Raw genomic sequence first — 5,758 nt, 5'->3', positions numbered from 1 at the left:
AGTTACATAAAACGTTATCCTTATTTGGCATACATATATACATACAGGTGTATTGAGGGGGAAATGCAGTGGAGTCCAATAGTCAAATGTGGTAAGTATATTGGTGTATTCCTGCCATATATTACAAGCACTGCGATTGTTAAACTAGATTCCCTTGGGATGGTGTAAAAGCCGGAACGGAACAGGCCGGAACGAACCCATTATATTAAAAAAACCATACCAAAACCAGTGGCGTGTGTTAGTAACACTTGTGAACAATATTTTAGGACTAAAACCATTGCAATATTATATCACTATTAACCCCACAACTCCCAAAACAACATCCGGAACAGAATGGGATGGCCGGAACGGCCACTTCTGAACGAGCGATATCAACCAAACTCACCAGACACACACTACTAGGTGGGACAGATGTTGCCCTGAAACCACGTTCCAATACCCGTTCCGGGCAATAGCCCATATTGCGCAAAACGGGCCGTAACGGCAGCTTCCCGATGAGGTAAGTCAACCAAACTCACCAGACGCACGTGACTAGGTGGGACAGATATAAAAAGATCCAAATGTTGCCCCGAAACCACGTTCAGATAATTGTATTATGCAGTCTCTGGAATTAAATGGGTATACAACTAGTATATATAACTTTGGAATAAACTCAGACGTTATAGCGAAGGACATCTGGCTCATTCCCACCAACATACACAGATCTCATTGGATATTAATGATTTTTTCTTCAAGTGGAGAATTATTTTGTATCTTGATTCCACACATACTATTGCCACAAAGTACACTGACATGCTGCAAACGTTTATAGAGATGCAGTCCACTTCACCCATCGATTGGTCAGAATGGGCCATTCAGGCACCACTTGATATACCAGTTTAGAAGGAGTCTTACAACTCTGGTGTTTTTGTATGTCTCTTTGCACATGTGCTATGCAGTGGCTCACCTGTCCCTTTCCCAGCAGACATGGTGCCTGTACGGCAATGGATTGCAAATGAACTTCTCAAGCACAAATCACTTTTTCTACGGCCAAGTTTAATGCAGAGACAGCAGCAGAGAATAAAGAAGCAAATAAATCAGAGAAATTAAGCAATTCAATAGTCCTGTTTCTAGAAAATCACCGAAAGAAACATTCTCTACAATCCAGTTCTTGTCTTCAGCAGTACAACAGTATTACACTTCATCTTGGTCTTTGTGCTTAATGGGTGATCAGTGCAAGAAACCCAAGAAGGACACCATGGTTCTGTGTGAGGGAGCATGTCAGGACTGGTACCATCTCTCTTGCCTTGAGATAAATCAAGCTTCTCGTGGTATATTCAAATGTCCAAAGTGTTGTGAGAAATGAATAATCTACACTGTAGGCAAAATATTATGTTAACTGCTGCTATCCCCATTCCCCCCTCTTTCTTTCTCCATTCCTCCCTGCCCTGCGAGGTACCAAGGCAGGGACAGATCTCTCTAACCCCATTTCCCCCTTGAGGGCTGGGCATGTTGGTGGGGGGCAGACATGTTGATAGGCATGCCCCTTGGGGTGGCCATGTTGTCCTCCTTTTTGATTGCCAAAATATGTGATCCCAATCTGTATTGGGGGCCCTGAAACTGCAATTCGCATTGAAAAAAGGAGCTATTAACTCCAAAGAGTTCATTTCTCATTATGCAAATAGCAGTTCTGTGGATTAAAGCCCGACTGGCCCTCATGATAAGAGTCACAATATGGATCACCACCACCACCAATTCTCTCCATTAGTTTGTAAGCTACACACATGTAACTGGGCACCAGGATAGCTTATAAATAGATCCTTAGGCATGACCACTTTGAAAGAAATCTGATCATGCCCTGTTTTGGGGGGGATTTTTAAAGTTAAACCTAAATCAGAATCTTCCTCTCAGTTTAACCACTTCAAAAATGAACACAGGGAACTTCAAGTTAGAAATATTAAACTGGGTGAGCGTACAGCAGATAGCTGGTCATGTGAGAAACTACTCAGACCTTGCATTGCCACACTTGGGTTGCAATAGTTTCTAAAAACTTAATTTCTTTCATGCCATCCACTCATTTCAAATTGCTATAACGTGTTGGTTTTTCAAGATGTACACACATCAAACAGAGATGCTGATGAATAGACGATCCTTTCAGGGTTTGTCACAGTTCACACACTCCAGGGTATGCCCAGCCAATAACTGTAATAACAATAACAATACTAATACTAATAATGAGCCTACATTGTCACATAGGATTCAGTGATCATGGCAGCAGTACATACAAAATGCAGCTGCCTTTTAATGACAAGGAAGGACTAATGCCCTGAGTCAAAGCAAGACACACACAAACCAGCCCTCTGAGGCAGGCACAGAGGAGGAGAGGCAGTAGCAGACAGCTCTGCAGGCACAAGTAAGTGAGCCAAGAATTGTTTCCAGGCCATTCAAAGGCAGAAACACAAACCGGCCCTGTGAGGCGAGAACAGCACAGAGAGATGCCTTTGCATCCCATAAATAATAGGAGCCTATGCGGCAGGGTCTTGCTATTTACTGTTTTACTCTGTACAGCACCATGTACATTGATGGTGCTATATAAATAAATAAATAATAATAATAATAATAATAATAATAATAATAATAATAAGGAGGCTAGCAGGACAACAGGAAAGCTTTGTGTTCCTTGCTTCGGAGTTGATTGACTACACAACCATTAAATAATAATAATAATAATAATAATAATAATAATAATAATAATAACAACAAGAATTAGAACAAAAAGGCTGACTGACTTTATTACCAGTATGGGAAAGTGGATGTGCCCAGCGCCATGGAGGAAACTAGGGGTGTGCATGGACCCCCCCGATCCTCTTTGCGCCCGATCCGCAAATTGCGGATCGGGCCCGCTCTGCCCCGCCTTGATCCACCTAGGGGCCGCTCCCTTCCACTGCGGAGCTCTGGCTCCGAATCGGAGCTCTGCAGTGGTGGGGAGTGGCGCCAGGTAAGGCCCCCCTCCCTCCTCCTCCTTACCTGTGTCCGTCGGGGCCACTACCTCTCAGTCCTTTGGGTGGTCCTGTCTAGGTTCCTGACTTTGAGAAGCCACATCACACATCAACTCATTGGTTTCCAGTTTCCCCTTTAGAGGGTTCAGATTTTCCTCAAGGACAGTGGGCACTGTGCACGTCCACATGCTGTACAGGACATAATCCACTTCCACCACTGCTATCCAGCTGTCCACCAAGATTATTGTGGGTACCTCGCAGTGCTGTGTTGCCTATCTTTTATTTTACTTTGTATATTATTTATTTGTTTGTTTTATTTAGAATATTTATATACTGCTCCTCATTGAAAAAATTTCGGAGCGGTGTACAAGGTAAAATGAAAATAAAAACAGAATAAAACAATTAAAACAAAATTTAAAAAGAAGCAAAAAACAACAACACAGAAATCCAAAGCTGCATGTTAAAGAAAGGCTTCTTGGAATAAAGATGTTTTCAGGAGGCGCCGAAAAGAGTACAAGGTTGGAGCCTGTCTGACCTCCAGAGGCAGGGAATTCCACAGGAGGAGCGCCACCACGCTGAAGGCTCTTCCCCTGGTGGATTCCAATCGGAGGATGGATCTAGGTGGAACCACCAGGAGCAGGCCCTCGGATGACCTCAGTGACCGGGCAGGTTGGTAAGGGAGAAGGCGCTCTCTCAGGTATCCTGGTCCCAAGTTGTTTAGGGCTTTGTACACAAGTACAAGAACCTTAAACCTGGCCCGGTAGCGAATAGGCAGCCAGTGCAGTTCCCTCAGCAGAGGAGTTACATGCTGGAAAGGGGCAGCTCCAGACAACAGCCGAGCTGCAGCATTCTGCACTAGCTCCAGCTTCCGGAGCAGCTTCAAGGGCAGCCCCACATAGAGCGCATTGCAGTAATCCAATCTTGAGGTTACCAATGCCTGTACCACCATGGTCAAGCTATCCCTGTCCAGGAGAGGCTTGTGTGCGAGTTTGTTTGGGCTACTGCTTCGCCAATGACCGAAGTCTGACCCAAAGACAAAGAAAGAAAAGTTTCCTCTGTATGTCTTTTGCTTATTCCACCCCACCGCCCCATTGGGATTGGTCTTTCCCAATTTTGTAACAACCCTGTGGGATAGCTTAGGCTGAAAGAAGTGAATGGCTACAGGACATTGTAAGCTTCATGATGGAATGGGACAGCCCAACCCCAACCCCACCATTTAAGCACGCTACCAAACCACATGACAACTATGGGCTTCTGTAGGAAACTGTCTTTGCAGAACTTCACTCCAGATTCTGAGAAAGTTTATTAAATGTTCCAGTTAGTACAATGAAAGTTCTTTATTTGATTACATTGACGCACAGAGAAGTTGCCTTTCTAGGCAATTTCCCAACAATAGATTGTGCCTCATTTTCTCACCCATAATTTGCTTTGCCAGCTAATTTTGGGAATATGAACTATGGCCTGGAATGAGTATCAGAACCTGACTTTCATGGAAATTTCAGAGGTTATTATATCTTCCCCATCTAGAAATGTGCGTCTGGTGAGTTTGCTTGACTTACCTCATTGGGAGCTGCCGTTACGGCCTGTTTTGCGAAATATGGACTTTTGCCCGGAACGGGTATCAGAATCTGGTTTCGGGGCAACATTTGGAGCTTTTTATATCTGTCCCACCTAGTCATGTGCGTCTGGTGAGTTTGGTTGACTTACCTCATTGGGAGCTGCCGTTACAGCCCGTTTTGCGCAATACGGACTTTTGCCCGGAACGGGTATCGGAATGTGGTTTTGGGGCAACATTTGGAGCGTTTTATATCTGTCCCACCTAGTCATGTGCGTCTGGTGAGTTTGGTTGACTTACCTCATTGGGAAGCTGCCGTTACGGCCCATTTTGCGCAATATGGACTTTTTCCCGGAACAGGTATCTGAACATGTTTTGGGGGCAATTTTTGGAGCTTATTATCAGGCTCACCTAGTCATGTGTGTCTGGTGAGTTTGGTTAACATACCGCACTTGGAAGCTGCTGTCCCGGCCCATTTTGTGCAATATGCCGTATGCGCGGAACAGGTATCGGAATGCAGTTACTTTGGACGTTTTGTTTCTTATTACATCCCTGCCATGGAGTTATGCATGACTGGTGAGTTTGGTTGATATTGCTCGTTCAGAGGTGGCCATCCCGTTCTGTTCCAGATGTTGTTTTGGGAGTTGTGGGGTTAATAGTGATATAACATTGCAATGGTTTTAGTCCTAAAATATTGTTCCCAAGTGTTGCTAATACATACCACTGGTTTTGGTATGGGTTTTTAATATAATGGGTTCGTTCCGGCCTGTTCCGTTCCGTTCCGGCTTTCACACCGTCCCGATTCCCTTTCCATCATGTAGATGTAAATTCAAGACTTACAATACTTCAGCATGCTATATTTCACTTGCACCGCCGGTGGGAGTTTACGTGACAGAAGCTGATTCCGGCCTGAGGCCCCAAAAGAGCATCCGTTGCCATGGAGACCATCTCACAGGCTTTGCAGACTGGAAATTGCAGGTTTTCTGGCCTCGGAAGGTGCGACGCAACCAAGATGGCTGCCGCTCGAGAGGCTTTGCTTGCACGCGCACGCGCGCCGGCCATACCACAACGACGAGTCCTTTCTAAGTCATCATCGTAGCCGCGCTCACGATGGCGTGTCGGCGGAGCCGGAGTCCAACCGCCACGCTCAAGATGGTGGGTGATGACGTTTCCTGCGAGATTCTAGGGCTGTACGTCCAGTTGACGCGAGAGCTGCCGGCGCGTC

The sequence above is a fragment of the Elgaria multicarinata genome, chromosome 1 (genome assembly GCF_023053635.1).
Source record: "Elgaria multicarinata webbii isolate HBS135686 ecotype San Diego chromosome 1, rElgMul1.1.pri, whole genome shotgun sequence".
NCBI classification, from domain to species: domain Eukaryota; kingdom Metazoa; phylum Chordata; class Lepidosauria; order Squamata; family Anguidae; genus Elgaria; species Elgaria multicarinata.
The sequence above is the reverse complement of the archived record's forward strand: the minus strand, read 5'-3'. Positions refer to the sequence as shown.